Source organism: Bombyx mori, chromosome 18, assembly GCF_030269925.1.
Source record: "Bombyx mori chromosome 18, ASM3026992v2".
Classification (NCBI taxonomy): domain Eukaryota; kingdom Metazoa; phylum Arthropoda; class Insecta; order Lepidoptera; family Bombycidae; genus Bombyx; species Bombyx mori.
In genome coordinates this window covers 4916782-4939456 of record NC_085124.1, presented here as the reverse complement: position 1 = coordinate 4939456, position 22675 = coordinate 4916782, and the positions used below count along the sequence as shown (strand labels likewise).

At 36.5% G+C, this 22675-nt stretch overlaps 1 long non-coding RNA gene across 5 annotated transcripts in view; it reads right to left on the bottom strand.

The window, feature by feature from the left end:
* LOC110385589 (uncharacterized) overlaps window positions 1-22675 on the bottom strand; it is a 90159-nt gene that overhangs the window by 23314 nt on the left and 44170 nt on the right. For 3 of the 5 annotated variants that reach the window (XR_002430842.3, XR_002430841.3, XR_009975517.1), the window contains 2 exons: window positions 11128-11276; window positions 8599-8818 (listed from right to left, as the gene is read on the bottom strand). This is a non-coding gene — a long non-coding RNA (uncharacterized LOC110385589). The remainder of the gene's footprint in view (window positions 1-8598; window positions 8819-11127; window positions 11277-22675) is intronic. The other 2 variants (XR_005245746.2, XR_009975518.1) reach the window with 2 other exon arrangements.

Sequence of the window (22675 nt, the reverse complement as noted above, 5' to 3'; positions counted from 1 at the left end):
GACTTCAAAATCTCAAGTTTATTGCTTCATTGGACACATCAACACTTGGTATCTTTTGCGTTAAGAAAATACTATTAAAATTTAGGAACATCTAAAATATATATTCGTATATCAATGTAAAAACATGAGGATAGTTAAATCAGCAGATCCAAACCAACTTATGTTTTATATTCTCTCATCTCTCACCGACAAAACACTCGGAATATGCATGTGCAAAACACACATGCATAAAGCGGACACACATACGCAAGCGTCGGACAAATTTTCAACATGGCACACGAAGTTTGGGGTGGCCTCTCCTGTCCTTCCTTTTGATTGCAATTAATTCGGTGGGGAGGGGGTGTCGCCCGGGAAAGGAGAAAGGGTTTTCGGCCAATGCGCAGGGCCGAAGTTAGGAATGAATTGTCGGAGTTAGAAAGTTGGACAAGTCTTCAGTTTGGTTTGCGGTCGTTAGTGTTTTCGTGTGTGCGTCCCAATTTTGCCTTCGTTCTTGTAAATCACGAATCTACATTGACTATGTACAATAAATATTAAATTGTTTTTTTTTAAATTATAGTTAATAAATGCAGCTTAGATATTGTATCTATAAGAATAATGTAGTTGCGATAAATTTTGTGAAATAATTACGCCATTATGATTGATATTTAGCTACCCTGTTACCAAAAGAGTTTTGTCTACAGGCTTAGCGTACTAGTGTTGATTAAAATTCTCATTTTAAAATGAACTATAATACAGGACATTCCTATGAAATCAGTTAAAAAAGAATATTATATAAATTTAAAACTACTTTTGCAGTTTATTCTCATATGTTTTATTGAAGAAAATTGTAAAAATAATTTTAATTAAGTTTATGGCTCGATTGTCAAACACGGCATGGAAATGGCAAATAATATTTGGCTGTTAATGTTTAAAAACCACGAAAACAGTAAAGTAATTTGTTATACGTCTCAAAATAAATAAAAAACATCCAAGATTAAACTATAAAATTACTTATAATTTACGACTCTTGAAGTCGTCGTGGCCTAAAGGATAAGACGTCCGGTGGATACGTATATAGCGATGCAACAGTGTTCGAATCCCGCAGGCGGGTAGCCAATTTTTCTAATGAAATACGTACTTAGCAATTGTTCACTATTGACTTCCACGGTGAAGGAATAACATCGTGTAATAAAAATCAAACCCGCAAAATTATAATTTGCGTAATTACAGGTGGTAGGACCTCTTGTGAGTCCGCACGGGTAGGTACCACCGCCCCGCCTATTTCTGCCGTGAAGCAGTAATGCGTTTCGGTTTGAAGGGTGGGGCAGCCGTTGTAACTATACTGAGACCTTAGAACTTATATCTCAAGGTGTGTGGCGCATTTACGTTGTAGATGTCTATGGGTTCCTACTTAACACCAGGTGGGCTGTGAGCTCGTCCACGCATCTAGGCAATAAAAAAAAATATGAAAGAGAGAAGACGAAAAAACTAAATAAAGAAACGGGTAGGGTAAAAGTACAATAGAAAGAAAAAAAAAATACAAAAAATTATATTGAAAACTATCTTTGTTAATTTGGCGCATGTACTAACTAATATGGATACTCGTATAATGCAGAAAAACTGCAATACGCCCCTGTCTGTCAAACGCTAGGCCATTACCCCGTGAAAAATTTCCAGACATTTTTTATCCGGCACTTATAACCTGGTAGGAAGAAGCGGTCTCCTTTCAGCAATTAGTAACCTCAAAGATACGGGTTGAGAGATACGTTGGATTTTCATATTTAGAATACGGCAAAACGAAATTGAATCTGGTGGATCCCAGGTCGGTTTTTAAGACCGGATCAGAATTATTCAAAAGTAACTTTGACCAAACGTCACAAAGTACATTCCACCAATTCACTTTTAGGTATCATCTTCGGAAACCGGTAACCATTTACCCTCCAGACGAGGCGAGTTATCGCCCACCCATCAATACGCCCTAAGCATATCATTACGGATCTTCCCGATCCATTAACGGTGCTTTTAGGTACCTCAAGCACCGGTCACCGTCCTCGCCAAACCCGTCGATTCCGACGAAGGGCTCGACGAGTAAATTAACCCATAGACACAGCCCACTGAGTTTCTCGCCGGATCTTCTTATTGGGTCGCGTTTCCGATCCTGTAGTAGATTCTGCGAAGCACTGCTCTTTCTAGGGCCAGTGTTAGCAACACTTCTGGTTTGAGCCTCTCAAGGCTATCAGCATAGATAGAAAAAAATCGTCTATACTGTTAAGCATTCGACTCGCTAAAGCTTTAGGCTAAATATCACAAATAACTAATTCGTACTAAACACTTTCTCTTCGAGGTTTGAAAACAAAACCTTTAGTTGAAATAAAAGTCTATTTTAGTCTACGTGAATACTACACGCTATTACATGAGGAGTGTGCTCCCGGCGGCTCTTGCCAGCGTCGAATTAAGTCAGCTCATGCAATTAGCAACTTCCTTAGACATTCACATAAATGCATAAACACCACTGCACAATGTAATTTGTTCGTATTGTGTCATGAACATGTTTCTGTGTTTGTTTGTATAGCCGCTGGACTGTGTTCCCGGCATCGAGAATGTTCTTTAACTACGATTTACAATGACAATTAGCTAGCATGTACCTCATATCTTTCGTGATTTCGATGAATTTCTTTTTAAATTTCGTAGTAAGTCAACTATTAAAAATAAAGTAAATTTTATATCAACTTATAAATAGACGGAGAAAACAGTTCAGGCACTTTCTCTCCTCAGTTTCTGATCCGATATTTTTTATTCAGTAAGTAAATGTATATGTAAATGTTTATATCAATCGAATATAAATCATAGTACAAAAATTAATGAAGTAAGAGAAACACCAAAAGAAGAAACAGAAAAATCCTTCTCTATGGCACATTACGATGGATTTACCGCTAAAGATATAACTAAAGGAGGGTTGACTTCAGGCAGACTAGCGGAAAACTCCTAATCCCAATGCAGCATGATAAACAGGACATATTACTACACACAGTACGGGACATAGGCAAGAAATAAATCTAGCCCCTATTTCTTCTTCATTCCAAATGTAGCTCAACTTTTTCTTAATTACGCTAATTAAAACGCCAGGGCTCAACCTGGACCTCTTCTATGGTTGTAGTCGGTAAGCCTATATTACTGCACAAAGAGGTCCATTTTTATTTCCTCTCCAAAGTAATGCATGAATACAATATTATTGTGGCGACCGTTAATGTGGTAAATTCATTTTGAAGCCAATATTTTTACGGACTCATGCAAAAAAAAGATTGTATGTAAGTACACGAAGAGTGTTAATACGAACACTAATTGTATTAAAAAATTATCGCCAAATATATTTGAATCGTTAGGTGAATAATTTATAAAATATCTCCCTTCCTTGATTATATAAAAAACATGCCCCCGGGTTCAGCATCCGTATTTATAGGTATCATCACCATTACAAAGGTCAAGTGGTCAAGACCTTTCGATCGTGATATCTCAACAAAATATGACCTTTGACCTTCCGACAACACCTTTCCCATCTCATAATGACCCTTTGACAAGATCATCCCTATTCGAGATGAACCCTTTATTTACAGCATCCCCATGCTTTGGAGTTATTCGAACAGGTCGACACAGTATTTTCAATTGAACCGGTTTTTATTTAAAAAATAATTGAGATTAAAGTATAGAATGTTCGGCGCGCAAAACCATATATTATGAAAAACGTTCAAAAATTTACTTGATGAATATTTAAATGTAAAAGAGAATTAATAATTCCTACCTAACCTAAATAATAACCTATTCATGCTAGTTCCTCTCTAGAAGTTTTTAAGGGTCAAATGAAGAAAAAAATCCTGTCATTTTAATTGTATTTAGGTAAGTTATTGTTTTATATATGTTTATTTATATCTATTTTTCATTTTATTTATATTGTACACTTTCCCCCTTATACATCGTATTTCTCTATGCTAATGGTTTGCTGGAAGAAAACTCATGAATGAGTTAAGCTCGCCTTTTTTTTATAAGTTTTTTTTAAAAGATCTCATATTCACCACTGTGGCTACCGGTTGGTGTAACGCTTACCGTTACAGTAAATAGTATAAATAATTCTTGAAGTTGTTGATAGCGCGAGTTAGGGTTTTATGTCTGTGTTTTGTTTTTTTTTATTGACGTAAACGTTCTTAACCTTCTCATCAATCGTGATCAAATAGCGACAAAGCAAAGCAAAGCATATAAATAAGACCGTATCTAAGACAGTTACTACCAACCAACCAAACAAACGTACCAAAAAAACAGTCAAACTACGTTAATTATTACAACGTAAATCATTATTAGTTTAATTAGGACGTCTCCTATTCGGAACATTACTTTTTTTCCGCTAAAAGTTGCTTCGTCTGACATTGATGATCGCATACAGAAAGTGTTGACAATAAATACGCGAAATAAAACCATAAAAATAGCATTTAATATTATGTTTATTTAATAGTGATCTTATTTTCAAAAATGTCTGTTAGTTCGTTCTTGACAAAAGCAACATAGCTCTTTGAAGTTTTTCTTTATGATTTCATAATAATATGTAATAAAAATATAATAATATGATATCTTAACAAGCAGAGTATCAAACTCCGTCTATAATCTTGATTTCGTAAGCTGCATCACGTTCTCCGATGGTCGTGACTGCTTAGTTAAAATAAAAAAAAAAACGAAATTCTTCAAAACTGTGTACTTTTTATACCTTATGTATCAATTTGCGACGTGCTCTTCATGAAATCAAATGTTAACATTTTATACAATCAAGTCAAAGAAACCTTTAAAAAACAAATACAGGGTGTGAGCGGACCAGCTTTTTTTTTCCTACCTAAGATGATAGCCTTGACAGCCTATTTCAGCGTAACCTTAGCTAGTAGGTGAGCTCATTGAGAAGATCCGGCGAGAAATCAGTGGGCTGTGTCTATGGGTTAATTCGCTCGTCGAGCCCTTCGTCGCAAGCGACGGGCTCGACGAAGATGGTGACCGGTGCTTGTGGTACCTAAGTTAGTGGATCGGGAGGATCCGTAATGACGTGTTTTGGGCGACGTCGATTGTTTACCGTTCGGTCTACAGGATCGGGTATGAAGGACCAGCGAATCGCAAAGCTGCAATGATATTAGGCTTGATACACGTCTCGAAGAATCGACGAATAAAAAGATTCTCAAGTTTAGTCCATGTACAAAAAAAGACGTGGGTGTCCTATTGCCATTACAATACGGACGGATGACATAGTTATACATAAGACGCGCTAGTTACAGATGGTACAGAAGCACGTCAATATAGAAATAATGTCTAGGTCTGCTAAGCAGTATCCGACTAAACTAAAAAAAGAAAAAAAAAAATCTTAGGCGGATGAACAATCTCATGGAAGATCCGTTATTAACTGTTTACCGAATCGCTTAGACATTACAACGTGTATAACGTCTATGTCTATATCTTGGTATATAAACCCGTAATCTAAAGCGCAGGAAACGCTTCCGTCTCAAACGATACGTGGACTTCTTTTCTTGGATTTATTTTCTTCGTTACATGATATCTTTTGAGTTACATTGCGTAGTACCTACGCTACCAACTTGTATTATTCCAATCACAATTAATTGTATTGTTTCAGGAACTACCAGCGCCACCGCGTCTTTTCTTCATTTTCGGAAGCTATACCTAAATATCCAGTACGTGAGAATCACATCGCCTGCGGCGTCGCGTCTTGGCCGGAGCGAACTTACCAACATTCGTTACAATTATTGCTCAAACTTCCCTACACTGGTGTTGTCTCGAACGTGATTCCAGTTTTGTTATTTGTTTCGAATTACGGTAATTTAGAGGACGTTTCATTCGAGTATTTAAGAATAAAACCGTTATATTAACATTTTAAACAGTAATGAAGATTAGCATTAAAGTATTTCTTGAACTATCCTTTGTGTAATTGTTACAGAATCACCCCAAAAGGGCTGAAAATAATTAGATAACTTTCGCAAATTATAGTTCATACTATAGTTCATAGCCTTAATTCATAGTAGGATGTTTTTTCGTAGTAATTGACATGGACCCGAGCCACGTCTTATATATTTGCAATACTAAATAAAACAATGTGTTTTGATTAATTTCTGATGCAAAGTACGAATGAAACTTATACATCTACCAACATCGATCGAGCACAACGTGATTTATGCTCTGAATTACAAATTAAAGGCGAGTTTTGAAGTCGTCGTGGCCTAAAAGATAAGACGTCCGGTGCATTCGTGTTGAAGCGATGCACCGGTGTTCGAATCCCGCAGGCGGATACCAATTTTTCTAATGAAATACGTACTCAATAAATGTTCACGATTGACTTCCACGATGAAGGAATAACATCGTGTAATAAAAGTGAAACCCGCAAAATTATAATTTGCGTTATTACTGTTGGTAGGACCTGTTGTGAGTCCGCGCGGGTAGGTACCACCGCCCTGCCTATTTCAGCCGTGAAGCAGTAATGCGTTTCGGTTTGAAGGGTGGGGCAGCCGTTGTAACTATACTGAGACCTTACAACTTATATCTCAAGGTGGGTGGCGCATTTACGTTGTAGATGTCTATGGGCTCCAGTAACCACTTAACACCAAGTGGGCTGTGAGCTCGTCCACCCAACCTAAGCAATAAAAAAAAAGAGTGAAATCGCACCTTCACGTTTGATATCGTTTTTCAGCTTTGTAGAAAGCGGACTTGCAATCCAAATAAATTCCAATGCGTCCTATTCGCATCCGATTAAAATCGCTGTGAAAACCAAGACAAATCAAATTTTCTTTGTGTAGCCTGACATGTTTAGTCCAAAGCCTTTTCGAGTATTCGCTTATATGATTCCACAATGTTTTTACTGGCGATAGGACGTCTTGTGAGTCCGCACGGGCAGGTACCACCACCCTGCTTATATTTCTGCCGTGAAGCAGTTATGCGTTGCGGTTTGAAGGATGAAGCAGGCGTTGTACTGAAAAACTGAGACGTTAGAACTTATATCTCAAGGTATGTAACGGCATTTACTTTGTAGATATATATGGGCTCCATTAACCACTAAACATTAGGTGAGCCGTGAGCTCGTCCACGCACCTAAGTAAAAAATAATAATCATAATATAATAATAATAATATATTCAAACGAACTGAAATAAAAATAATGCTCAAACAAAATTATCAATAGTCGAAACTTTTTAACGTCGGCACTAAATAACTAAACTCATAACGCGAACCGAAAAGTCAATATTGTTCTGATACTGAAGAAACTCTCATAAAACCAACACACAGTTTGTTAGTAAGTCGTCAGAGGAAGATAATTGCCGTCCCCGTTTATGTTCGCTTCAAAGGTTCCCTTAGTAATTTTAAACAGTTTGATAGCTTATTTTGTTGTATTGTTATAGAATTCAAGTAAAAACTAATACAAATCGGTCAGTAGAATAGTATCCCTACATTGTATAAAACAAAGTCGCTTTCTCTGTCCCTATATCCCTATGTATGCTTAAATCTTTAAAACTACGCAACGGATTTTGATGCGGTTTTCTTTAGTAGATAGAGTGACTGAAGAGGAAGGTTTATGTGTATAATAACATCCACTAGATAGTGGAGAAATCAATAATAAATTACTGTTTCCGAAGCGAAGCGAGGGCGGGTCGCTAGTATTCTATAAACGGGCTTATTGGGGAGCCAGTGTTGACCACAGTGTAATAATACGGCTGTCTTTCTACTGAGTCTTTTCACAAGGTCATTTTTCCGATTCTCCTGATCAATCAATCTCATTTTTTAGCCAGTATATAAATAAATATTAAAAATAATAATGTGACCTATTCAAATACACATAAACAAACTACACGATATACATAGTCCAGTCCAGACATATCTATGTATTCGCAGACCCTAACCACAATGCTGGGGATCCGCATGAATACGATCTAACCCTTCAGGTCCACGCGGCAATTATTCAAGCAGACTAGTTTAACAGAAAGGATTGTAAGGACCTTTCGTTAGTCCAATACGAAACGTCATAACTCACAAGCTTTGCGCACAAGTCTGGCTTTTAATCCTTCAGGGTTAAAGATCACAACCGGTTGTTTTATTCCGTGTATTTATAAGATGTATGCTAGAAATTTAATTTAAAATATTCATTCATTCTCACTACACAAAATTGGAACTTAAAAGCTCGACGTTAAATACTACATTTCCATGCATGTGTAGGGACACAGAGAATGTGATGTAGTGGCGAAATCTCTGTGTATCTGTTATATTTGTACCTCGTCCGCGGTATAGATGAGACCTGGTATTAAATAATAGGTGCGGTGATTTAGTACGGTGTTCTGCCGGTGATTTTAATGTAATTAGTCTGGCCGCATGTAGCTTCCGTTTCCTGTGTGATATGCGCGTGTGTATAATGTGTACATGCACAACAATATTGTGTTATCATATATAATTTTTAATTCAAATATATACTTTTTTAAATCTAGATTTGCCTAGCGTGAATACTAAAAACAAAGCAGGTTGTGTTGACACAAATAAAAAAAAAGGTTTTTAAAATAAGAAATACATTTCAGTCAGTTCGTAGACTTAACCTCACCTTAATCTTAACCTTATAGTATAACTTCAGTCCGTTGAGTTTCTGTCATCATCCAAGCAATTCCGATCCAATGGTAAATGCACTCGCAAAGCAAATGCCTTTGATCTGCTAGACCTCTGGGGATGCTTAGGCAGTTGTTAGCAATCTCCACTCCTTGTTGAAACATTGAGTTCGCCCATCCATCTACCTCAGCGACAAGGTCATTGCACAAGCCGCGATGCTTGAAAAAAAAAGATGTGTGGGGTCGTGGGACACCGGATAGGAACGTATTATAAAAATATTAATTTTAAGTTCTATTCGAGGTATAAGGAAAATAAAACTGGAGGTTTCGCAACAACTCACGGTCATTCAGTAACGTGTGAACTTATTTTGGTACACTTCATGCACGGTTGTTTGCATAAGAGCTAGTGTATTGCGCAAACGAACGCTCTGAGATCATGGTCAATAAATGATAAAAAAATATGTTATTTTTGTACGTTATTACAAAGTTAAGTCGTACACTGTGTGCATTACTAATAAAAATCTTACGTTACGGACGTTTTTTCCCGGTTAGGGTACCCCTCCGCATCGTCCCATAAGGAACTTCGTTCCAAAAAGATTTAAGAAATAAATCAAGGAATGTTTTTGTAACAAGACGTATTACCTATAGCGTTAATGACTGCCAACTAGGAACTACTTAAGAACGAAGCGCGCGCTTACCGCTACTTCATCTATATTCAGTATCACAGCTTAGTTGATCTTGTTTCGTTTTTTTATTTGTTATTAATTAATTTAGAAATATAAGAAAATTCTTAAAAATAGATAAACTATGTGAATTTCTTAATCCGGTTATACTTAAGACTGTGACTATTTTTTCTAAACGGTAGGTACAGTTTTATTTCCCTGCGTTGTTGGGTGGGTATAAGATGTTTGAAGGATGAAGAAGGTTTGAAAGGTGGGGCAGCCGTTGTAACTAGACTGAGACCTTAGAACTTATATCTCAAGGTGGGTGGCGCATTTAAGTTGTCTATGGGCTCCAGTAACCACTTAACAACAGGTGGGCTGTGAGCTCGTCCACCCATCTAAGCAATAAAAAAAATTGCATATATAATATTTACAACAAAGCATGTATTGTTGTTTACTTTGTTGTTGGAATGATTTACGTAAATAAACAATGACCAAGCGAAAGTAAGCATCAAAATTCTAGCAGCGCACTATTAGTGAGAGGGTGCTCGAGTTGAACGGTTTCCGAAGCCCACCCCTTTTCCACCCTTTGTCTAATAAGATAATGGTCAGTCCGCTTGAGGGAATTTTCATTTTCTTGTAACACTGAGAATTTCAAAATTGAATTTAAATTGTTTAATTTTTTCAACGATATAGTTTCTTAATTAAAGCTTTTTGTAATGTTTATTCTCGGGTTTCATTGTCATTATTTTTTGTTTTTGTTTTCTTTGTTTTCTACCTACGCTAATAGTCTTGAGAGGCTATGTCAGCGTAACCCTAACGTGTATGTGAGCTCTCGGGGATCAAACTAGGAGGTGTGGCTAGCACTGGCTTCTAGAAAGAGCAGTGCTTCGCAGAATATATCACCGGATCGGAAACGCGACCCTCTGAGAAGATCCGACGAGAAACTCGGTGGGCTTATATTTTGTCCGATGTTTTAAGTATTAGGTATATAGTTTTTGTGGGCATGGACAGGGGCTCGTTCTAAGGATAACGAAATCATAAGGAAATACGATGAAGTTGTTACATATTATTGTAATATATAAATTCGTAACTTAATCCCAAAACTAAATTTGGTTCATTCACTGAAGATTCAAAACGCATCGTGCTAGGGTGAATGTCGATATATCTGTTTGTTGATGAATTTCATTAAAAAATACGTAATAACTAATATTACTAAGGACTATTACTTAATAGATTCATATAACATTTCGGTGCTGTTGTAAGCGCCATTACAACGCGTAGAATTGTCATTTATAATGTCTATAATACATATCGCCTTTTCGCATTAAAAGTGTACAATTTCCTAAAATATTCGAAATAACTCATGCGTAAACATTTGGTATCACCAGTGTTTTTCCCATAAATACTGTCAAAAGAACGTAGTTTTAGTTTTTTTTTTAGTTTGCCTATGTTTTGACTACTATTAAAAAAATTAATACATAATTTTATCTTACTTTAAAAGACAGATAATGTAACTGGTAAAAAATAAAAAGTAAATGTTGCAAAGCTGATTAATAATTAAAGGTATTACATGTTAAACCTTTAAAACACTCTCCTGTAGAATTAGTAAGTTTTGAGATTATACAGTTTTAATGCGAGAAGACGGTATATATAATATCATTCTCATTAATTATAATTTATAACTAGTGACTTTTACACAAATAGCTATATATATACTACCTTTCAGGCTTAAATAGAGGGCAAGCTTAAGTTTGCACAACACGTAAAGTCTCAATTAAAACGTAGCTTTCCCGAATAAAATCTAACAGATTATGTGCCCATACAAAATTCCTTTCAAGCAGGAGAGCTCAAGAAAACCATTACCTCCACATACCGAGTCGTGTGCCGTCTGAAAATTATGACTTCGAGAATGACCATGCGGAATGTAAGCCGCCGAAATACTCGAGGAGAATGGGGAGAACACGAACTCCCTCTGGCCGACGAGGCACCTCGACGTAGAGCCGGCGTAGAACCTAGAAAGGTATTTAAATTAGAAATGCAATCGTGCTCAGGAATTTTAGTTTCGTTCGTAATAGTTTTCTTAGTACAAGTAATTTCTTGTGTTATTATGATTACATTTTCCATTTAAAATAGTCAATTTCATCATATATTTTTTTGAATAGGTTTTTTTTTTAATGCATTAAAATGCTTCACGAAAAATTAATTGGTTCAATACAGAGTCGTTTTTTAACCGACTTCAAAAAAGAATGAGGTTTTCTATTCGACTGTATGTTTATTTTTGTGTTTTTTACCTCATAACTTTTGACTGAGTGAATCGATTTTGATTATTCTTTTTTTATTAGAAAGCTGACGCTTCCCGCGTGGTCCCATTTTCCAGTTTAGTCCAGTTCTGATAATGGTATCCATAAAAAACCATATAAGTCTAAAATTTGCATTAAGTACGTGCGCGACAAATACATATAGATGAATAACTAAATATCACGCCAACCGATTTCGATGCTTATTGTTTTTAGTGTATATTATCAATTTGTTTTGGAACATCTTTTTTTTTCTATTTGAAGTCGGGTTTTGTTAAAGCATGTCTGTTTACAATTATTGTTTAAAAAAAACAGATCGTTTAAATCTCTTCGACCCGTCTTGCTCGTTTGCCTCTTAGTTGTTATAAAAAAAAAAAAAAAAAAACTTTAGAAATTATATCTCAAGGTGTGTGGCGCATTTACGTTGTAGATGTCTATGGGCTTCAGTAACCACTTAACACCAGGTGGGCTGTGAGCTCGTCCTACCGTCGAAGCAATAAAAAAAAAAGCGCGGCATTAAGCCGTAAAAATATTTTTAATTATATTCTTTGCCAATTCAAATCTGGTGGCTTGATGAAGAAAGTTTTGACGTTTAGGTAGCTTTCCTATAAAACGGTAAATACGTTCCTACAATTTCCCGTTTGTACAAAACCTTTGTTATATGCTTTTTAGAAGCCAATACAAAAAAGACAGTAATATTTCTGAATGCAACACCTCAACTATTTGGCCTTCATGTATTTTTTTACCTAAAATATACATAAAAAATAAGCAGTAAAATTTCGGTTTTTCCAGTGTATTTGTATGTTCATAGTGCATAATGAAATTTTCTAAATAATTTTTAACAAAAATCTCGCTATCGTGTTATAGAATTACCGTGTTATAAGAGGATTGCGGGGAATTTTTCTTTTCGTTTTAGAGTGGAACCGTGTTGTAAAATATCGTGTTATATACCGTGTTATTTTACTGGTGGTAGAACCTCTTGTGAGTCCGCGCGGGTGGGTATCACCACCCTGCCTATTTCTGCCGTGAAGCAGTAATGCGTTTCGGTTGGAAGGGTGGGGCAGTCGTTGTAACTATACTTGAGACCTCACAACTTATATCTCAAGGTGGGTGGCACATTTACGTTGTATATGTCTATGGGCTCCAGTAACCACTTTACAACAGGTGGGCTGAGAGATCGTCCACCCATCTAAGCAATAAAAAATAAAAAAATAGATTAACTGCATTTCGCTTTTTTTTTAAATACGGGATGTTTCGTCCTTCTTAGGTACATAATGGAGTAAATATAAAAAAAGCTAAATAACAAATTCGAAACGCTACTAACATCGCGGCAACACCGAACGATTACTATGCTCTGCTATTGCCTCTCTCGTACAAGCATTTTTGCAGTTTACCTAATTTATCTCTGATCGCAACCGGGTCCGCGCGTATATAACGTGATGATTTGATGCGTAAACCCTCACACGCAGGCGGCATGCTCGCGTATTAATCATTTGATACAACGCCGGAATGCGACAGTCGTTAATCATTGTGCGGACGGCCCGCCCGCAATCTGAACAGGGAGAGCGGGGCGATGCTTTTTGTTTAATTAATCTGTACTTTATTAATGTATGTGCTTCTATGTGTTCATATACACAACTGTCCGTAGAACGTGTGTCAGGTCGATATATTTTATTCTGAAATTGTATGTAGTTTTTTTATTGGAATGAAGTTAATTATGGGATGCGGTGGGGTACCCTAACCGGTAAAACATAAGATTTTTATCAAGATTTAATAAAAGAATCAAAAAAATGTATAGCCTAATAATTATTTTCTTTATACCTCGAATAGAACTTAAAATTAATATTTTTTTAATAAGGAACTTCGTTCCTATACGTTGTCCCACGACACCAGACATTTTTTTAAATTTTTGTAATCTATATGAAATGTTATTGTTAATGAATATAACATGGATGCAAAATCTGAAATTTATGCTTTTTATTTAATTAATCTGTACTTTATTAATGTATGTGCTTCTATGTGTTCATATACACAACTGTTCGTAGAACATCAGGCCGATTTAATTTATTCCGAAATTGTAGTTATTGTTTTTATTTAATTTTTGTATTCTGTATGAAATGTTATTGTTAATGAATGTTATATGGATGCAAAATCTGAAGTAAATTAACTACGACAACAAATTTCCGACCAGCGGCAAAGAATTTTAAGAATCTTAGATAGAAACACATATAGACATCTCAACGTGACCGCCAGCGTCTTTGGGATATAAGATTAAAATCTACTTGAATTGATAAAAAAAATTATATTCAAGTGGAAGAGGAAATTTTTTAGCTGGAAACCAAACCTGCTTAGGGAGAAAAACTGGCGGGATGATGTTCGCGGTGATAAGGTTGAGTATTGCTTGTAAATATATTGCAATGAAACTGCGTGCGAACCATATGACTGTTTATTTTTAAACTAGCGGCCCGCTCCGGCTCCGCTTGGGTCTTTAACAAAAATTTTAACGATATTTGACGTTGTTATATTTTTTTAAATAAAAGCACGCGATGTAAAGAATATTAAGGTATTTTTTTTACAACTTGGGTTACATTATTGAAGTTTTAGTAAAGACCCCTTATTTTTTTCAAAAAAGATTATAGCCTATGTCACTCGGGAATAGTGTAGCTTCCAAACAATGAAAGATTTTTTTAAATCAGTTCAGTAGTTTCGGAGCCTATTCAATACAAACAAACAAACAAATCTTTCCTCTTTATAATATTATAGTATAGATAACTTAAAGCTAATGTGAACTATAACGAATATATATAGGAAGTTGTTATAGGCATAGCCATAACGCACAATGATGATATAAAGTCGTGTGTGTCCCTAATTTATAAAAGTAGAAATACTTAAAATAAAATTTTGAAAATTTCTGAAACTTTTTTTTATTAATAATCGTAATGCTTATTCTAAATTATTAAAATATACCGCATATTTGTATGTAGTGCCTTTTGTAACATACCGTTGAGCTTCTATACCAAAATAACTCTTCAAGATTCTATTGTTAATTTTATTCTATCTATACTCCTCTTAATCTTAATCTTAATAATATTATAAAGGGGAAAGATTTGTTTGTTTGTTTGTATTGAATAGGCTCCGAAACTACTGAACCGATTTGAAAAATTATTTTACTGTTTGGAAGCTACACTATTTCCGAGTGACATAGGCTATCTTTTTAAAAAAAATTTGGGATCCTTACTAAAACTCCAATAATGTAACCCAAGGTGTCAAAAATTACCTAAAATATTCTTTACATCGCGTGCCCTGCGAAAACTATTGATAATAGAATAAAATCATGTATTACAACCTTCTAGAACACATTATTATTTACAAAAAGTGTCCCGACAGCATATGTCTAACTTTTGTAGTTATTTTTATTGAAAATAAATAAAACAACGTCAAATATCGTTGAAATGTTTGTTTAAGACCCAAGCGGAGCCGGAGCGGGCCGCTAGTATATTTATATTTTTGTTTTACATTTTATTCTGTGTGGAGAGTCAGTTGAGCCTAGTCTTGTCGAAAAACTATCGCTGGATGTTTCTGTGTAACCAACATTAAGCTATGTCAGATTTATTGTGGAAGATTAACGTTGATTAGAATCCTCAGCTGTAGGCTATAGCATGGCTATTCTCCAGGCAATACTGACTAGATACTGATCTAGAATCGGTCACCACTAATCATCGAGGTGTGATGATGTGTGATGAAAAAATTTCATCTATTACCATTAAGAGCAGTTAGTGTAAACTCTGCTTGCTCCATAAATACATGTTTATCTTCTTCTTCATCATCGTTCCCTCACTGATGAGGAACGCGACCACATGTGATTTTGCTCCATAGTGCTTTCCTCCAAGTTTTATCTATTGATCATTATTTATGAAATACATATTCCACCTATTTTTTGACATTGATATTAATAATTACTGACATAGATAGCAACACTTAAATTCATTTTTAATATTACGTTTCCTCTTTTGTTTTCTGATTGAGATATTAAGAAAACCTGCTTTTTTTATTTTAAATCATGTCAATAACTACTAACAAAAAAACAGTTGATGAACAGAAAAGAAAATGGTATTGAGTCGACTATGGCTATATACGATACGTAGATTCTATTTGAGTCGTCTTTTATCAAAGGTGGCAATCTGTGCATTTGGACAAAAAAATGTTATTGATATGTCAATACAGATTGATTTGAATATAATCGTCTCCTTCAAAGAATACGGTTCAAAACCTGCATTAAATAAAGGTTAATACTTAACCTGTTATTTATCTAAGATGTCGTTCAGAAGAGTTTTGTGACTGCCAATGGAATACAAAGTCAATAATTCGTTTTTCTGATTTACCAATAATTGTCCAAAAGTCACATTGCCGGCTTTGATAATAGTCGACTCATTTATTCTAACTAGAAATATGTATTGTAAGTCTAATAAGAAAGGAACGTCATTAAAAATAATGTTTTATGTAGTACATTTAAATATATTTTTTACTGAAATATCATTTTTATTTAAAGTAGCGTAATTATCCGACATGTTGTATGTTCCATCCCTTTTAATGACCGGGGTTGGATGGGGGTGGCGATGTGTGAACGAGATAGAAATACTCTAATGAATGGACATCACAATGGCGTCACAGCCACAACGAATGTGCAAATGACTTTTATTAAATCGGGTGTTCCATGAAAACGATATGTAAGAAAGAGTATTTTTCAAGTCAGGCCCCATAAAGTCGACACACAAACATAAAGGCGTACCAAATCAAAACCGATCATCGTTGCTAGTTCTATGTACCGTTTTTACGATTTTTTTTTATTTATTGCTTACTTGGATGGACGACCTCACGGCCCACCTGATGTTAATTGGTTAACGGAGCCCATAGACATGTACAATAAATATCACCACCTACCTTGGCATATGAGTTCTAAGGTTTCCGTTTTTTTTTACAGTACAACGGCTATCCCATCCTTCAAACCGAAAAGCATTCCTGCCTCACAGCAGACATAAGCAGGATCATATTATCTCCTCGTGCGGGCTTACAAGGCACCCTACCATCTATGATTTTGATTACACGATATTATTCCTTCACCGTGTAAGCCATAAAAAAAAATTCAATAATAATTAAATCAAGATTATTCGCTTGTAATCAAAATGTTTTGTTACTACAGCGTGAATTTAGTCATACTATCAGACGCACGTCAAAATTGCTAAGAACGCGTGTATTTCAGTGGGCATACCCCGAATTCAATAACAAAAGTGACACTCAAAAAGAAATAACACGAAAGAAAGGCGGTTAAGCTCACAGCGAACTAAAGGAAACTTACAGTCGACAACACAGAACTAATGGGGTATTCGTTCTATTGTAGTAGTAAATTGGAAGCGTACTCCTCCGCAAACCGACGAATAGTGTCCGTCTCTATGCTTCTAAAGCGTATTTAACAAGTATACACCATTCGGGTCAAGCCAAAATCAGGGAATCGGTAATTTTTATCTGAATTTCGAGATTTTCATTAAAAAAATTTATAAAATGCGATAATTTGCCCGAAAGATAAGAATTAGCCACGCACTTCACTGTGCCACTGACCGACATAAGTGGCTTCAATTTGAAGGGTGGGACAGCCGTTGTAAGACCTTAGAACTTATATCTCAAGGTGGGTGGCGCATTTACGTTGTAGATGTCTATGGGCTCCAGTAACCACTTAACACCAGGTGGGCTGTGAGCTCGCCCATTCATCTAAGCAATAAAAAAAAACAAAAAAAAGTTCACAGGCGGGCGCATCACTATGCTCAACAATAAGGGATCGACTGATGAGGAGGATGACCATCTAGTTTAGATATTTTAAAAGTCTCACGGGTGATCCTCATAAAATACTCGATTTTCCATATGACATTTAACGTGTTAAAATCCGGTCTTGGGGTTTATTTTTTTAATTTAAAAGAGAAGAAAAAAACGAACCAATAGCTCTATAACTCAATATTTAAGTTTCCGTAGAACCCCTCCGGGCTGCGGCTAAGCAGAGATTTAGTAATTTCCTAGTGCAGACAGCGGTTGTCGGCGAGTTAAAATAGGCGGCGACACCGAGCGGCCCATATCCGGAGGCCGACTCGCTTCCTGACTGATCGATTGATTGATTGCGAAATTGAAAGCATGTGGAGATTGCACGGAGCCATCAGGAAACGGTTTCTAATCGATTAAAGCGGCGTTTTTAAAGATACACATTTCGGCAGTGAAAAACTTTTACGCTATCGAGAACGTTAAGAAACTCGCACTAAGCACACTGCTTCTGATATCCGGAGGTAAGGTAAATCGAGAGATGGGCAACACGTCAAACGTATCACCTTGCCTCTGTCTGTTTCGCCTCAGCTGATGCCGACGCGCCTTTTTCAGCGAAAGCAGATTTTAAAACAGTCCTCAACGCGTTGGCTGTGGTCCGGCGATTTTTATCCGACCAATAAAAAGAGGTAAGTTTATTTACCCATCTTGGCTGGGAAAAGTTGTTATGCTCGTCCCTAATTAGTAATGCCAGGGAAACTACGTCGACTGATTTGGCTTTATTGCCTAAAAATGCTGCAATGAAAATAGAACAGTAATATATTATCGTTAATAATTATAAAGTGCATCAATGAAAAAGAAGCTATGATGTTTTCCGTTTTTACTGGTGGTAGGACCTCTTGTGAGTCCGCGCGGGTAAGTACCACCACCCTGCCTGTTTCTGCCGTGAAGCAGTAATGCGTTTCGGTTTGAAGTTCGGTAGTAGATAGATTCGCGAAGCAGCTGCTCTTAAGTTGTTAGGTCTCCTTTGGAGGCGATCGGGCAACTGTTAGCAAGTCCCGTCTCTCCTGGCCGAGCCTTTGCTCGCCCACCTGTCCTGGTAAAACTGGAATTGGAACTGGAAAACGCCTCCGGGCTCATAAAACTAACCGAACTCATGTCTCCGTAGATGTTAAGTAGTTACCAGAGCCCATCCACACTACTTGAATGGCCCCACCCGCTTTGAGATGTAGAGGTCTAAGTCGCATTTGTATAGTACAACGACCTTCCCTCCCCAAGCCCGGAGTGCATTACTGCTTCGCGGCAGAATATGCAGGGTGGTGGTAATTATCCACACTGACTCAAAAAGGCCACCCATAAAGGATATAATATAAATACACAGAAACAATTATTATCCAAACCTTTTCTTTCAACCCAACGTCTACAGTACAGAATTTGCTGCAGAAAACCTAATCCAAATATCAAATGCACTACGCCTCTTTTAACTAAGCTCTTTACGACAGGAAATTAAAAGGTTGGAAGAGAGAAAGTCGTAGTTAGGTTTTTGTTTAATTTTATTATCTTTATTTACAAGTTGTAGGGCGACTTGTAAACCCACACGGGTAGCTACCACAATCCTGCCTGCTTCGGCAGCAAGCTGTCATGCATTCTGGTCTGTACCAACGCAATACAATACAATCGAGAGTTTTTTTTTTATTGCTTAGATGGGTGGACGAGCTCACAGCCCACCTGGTGTTAAGTGGTTACTGGAGCCCATAGACATCCACAACGTAAATGCGCCACCCACCTTGAGATATAAGGTCCTACCACCAGTTCGAGCAAATAGCTCAAAATGAGTAAAGATATTTAGGTTGTGTGGTCCATGGACTCCGATAACCATGATACACCGGGCGGCTACGTTTATTGGTCTACGCAATTTTGTAATTTAATAACAAAAAAATAACAAATGAAAATAATGTGATATATTTGATATTATTTGGTACAGGTAAACGCATAAAGGATATTTTAAAACAGGAAGTTGATGTGGCATATTGATTTTTTTTCGACGAGCTCACAGCTCACCTGGTGTTAAGTGGTTACTGGAGCCCATAGACATCCACAACGTAAATGCGCCACCCATCTTGAGATATCAGTTCTAAGATCTCAAGTATAGTTACAACGGCTGCCCCGCCCTTCAAACCGAAACGCATTACTGCTTCACGGCAGAAATAGGCAGGGCGGTGGTACCTACCCGTGCGGACTCAAGAGGTCCTACCACCAGTCTAATAATAAATCGCTTGCACATTACGACGCATCGCTGCGCCGAACACATTACTACATATAGCTGTATATTTGTATTATATATATTATAATAAATCGCGGCGACGCGTGGACACACCACCACTTAGTTTTACATGCGGCCATAGGTCTTTCACATTAATAACTTCGATAAAACACACATCATGGTAGAATCACCAATAGCGCCGTATATATTCGGTTAAATCAAATAAATCATGCAAAATTTATAAACGTTGGCGAAACTCATCAATTTGATACACCTCAAAACGCGGGCTGACAGTGAGCCGTGAAACTATAAAGACATAGCTCACTCTCCCTCTCGACGGAACTTCGTTGCATTTTTCAGTTGGCGCGACCCGACAACTTTCACTGAGAACTTTGTAAATAAATATTTATTTTCTTTAAGAAGTGAGTGTAGTTTTAATAATACAGATTTGTGTACTTTTCGTCTACGCATATTTGCGTGTGCATTGTGTGTCTAGAGACACGACGAACATCCCTTTTTGTTTTCCCTACCTATGCTAATAGCCTTGGGAGGCTATTTCAGCTTCGCCCTAACATATAGGTGAGCTCACGGGGCTCAAACTGGAGTGTTGCTAACACTGGCCCTAGCAAGACTAGTGCTTCACAGAATCTACCACCGGATCAGAACCGCGACCCACTGAGAAGATCCAGCGTGAAACTAAGTAGGCTGTGTCTATGGGTTAATTCGCTCGTCGGACCCGTCGCTTGCGACGAAGGACGATGACCGGTGCTTGTGGTATCTAATAGCACCGTTAATGGATTGGGAGGATCCGTAATGACGCGTGTAATTTCTCAATGACGCTAATACTAAGCGGCAGAAACGGCAAAATCGTAGTAGTCACAATTTTGACTCGTATCCCCTATGTCTAAGATCAAAATTAACTAGAAATTTAATATGAAAAAATGTAAGTATTTTACTACTGGAAGAAAGCTCATAAGTTTAACTAATTGTTTTGACAACATACTTATAACCAATTCAAGAAGTGAGTTTTTTATGAAACCTCACCTTAAAATTAAACAACTAAAATTTTTGAAACGGTATAAAATGATTTTGGTCACTTCGTTGTTAAATTATAATGGATTTAATAACACTTTTCATTTAATGACAAGCTTAGAGCTCATCTCGTGTTAAATGTTTGCTGGCGCCCATGGACATCTCCATTGTCTCCAAGTCTTCATTGTTACATAGAACCAGAACGCTGCATAATATTAAATAACAAAGAAAGTTTGAGACATAAGTGCGAACGAATAATTTGTCCTTTCAAGAGTACATTTGTACTGTACCAGTATCCTAATAAGAATATTTTTTTATGCTATTAAAGATTGCCCACGTGCATAATTATACCTATATTTTGTAATAAAATTTTGACTCAAAGCTTACTCATTTGCTTTGTAAATAAAGTAGGTACCTTTTAGATATTATAATTAAAGGATTTTGTATACGTATCAAAATATAGTGGAATAAGAATCTTAATTTTTGTTGATTATTTAGATTAACTAGCCAATGCATTAAATACCTGTTTTTAAAACATTATAAAACTTAATATCATAAATACAAGTTCTCACATCACCGTTTCACAAGATAAACTAGCTCCCTCTATAAGCTATTCTGTTTTCGCTTTAGCTTTTTGCTACTCCACAATAGATGGCGCTTAATTGAATTCTGATTGGAAACTATATTTTCCTATAAGGCGATTTTGTCCTTTTCCTTTACCCTTTTATCTTACTTAACAACATAAAATTATCATGAATATTTGATAGAAGACAATTGGAAAAGTAAATCTTAGTATATTAGCTTTTTCTTCTAAGACCTACTAAAATTTAGCATGAATACAGATTCTGTGAAATATTGCTCTTGCTAGAGCTAGTGTTAGCAAATTCTCTGAGGTTGAGCCCGTGAGTTGACTTACCCGTCCGGGAGTAGTTGGAATAGCCCCTTAGGCTACCAGCAAATAGGTAGGGAAAATATGAATACAAAACGAGACAAAATCATTTAGTACTATCGAAAAAAAAGATAATCAATTACTTCAATAAATTGACTAAGATCGATATTGAGATATAAAAAAAACCAACATAAAAAAAAACACACACACATTTTTGTTCTCACAGACCTTTTACCTTAGCCGACTTAACCTTATAGGAGTATCGCTCTAATAAAAAAAATGTGTGCGTGTACTAGTGTACACACGTAAGAAGTGAAACTTCTTTATGGCCTTATTTTTCGAAAAATGATCTACATGCAACTTTCTAGAAATTGGTTAAATAAAGTTAAATTAGATAAAGTTTAAACAAAAGGATTTTATTATCATAGACATGAATACAAAAAAGTTAAATTAGATAAAGTTTAAACAAAAGGATTTTATTATCATAGACATGAATACAAAAAAGATGGCGCGTAACGGAAAAATGTGACGCGTAACCGAAAAATGTGACGGTAAATTTTTTTCCAACGCCGATAAAGAAGTTTCACTTCAAAAAAAACTTTTTACCTTACATGATAGAAAAATTACAAAAATCATCAAACCCGACAGACATTTTCTGGAACCGGCCGAATAGATAAGGCGACTCGTGGAACGAAGCGGACCGCAATTTCGCAAAAACGGAGCCAAAAGCTACAGTCATGTACATAATTCGTTTAGAAATGCCACAAATAACGACGACAGCCGGCGAAATATCTATTTCGGACCGGGCCGGACCCGCGTCACGCTGTCACGGACGCCCCGGAGGCCCCAACGCCGCTCCAAGTCACAAGATACATTCCGAATAAGACAAAGCGATATTATAATGTTAAATTTTGCAAACGGTACTTATTTGAGACGTGCTTTTAATTCACATTGTTAGTTTTCCGTAGGCAGCGGTTTGGCTCTGCCGCTGGCATTGCTGAAGTCTATGGGCAACCGTAACCACTTACCATCAGGTGGGCCGTATGCTATTCTGCCTAAAAATGCAATAAAAAAAGTCTGAATCAATTTCACAAGATTTGGTATGAGGACTCCTCTAGTCTCTTT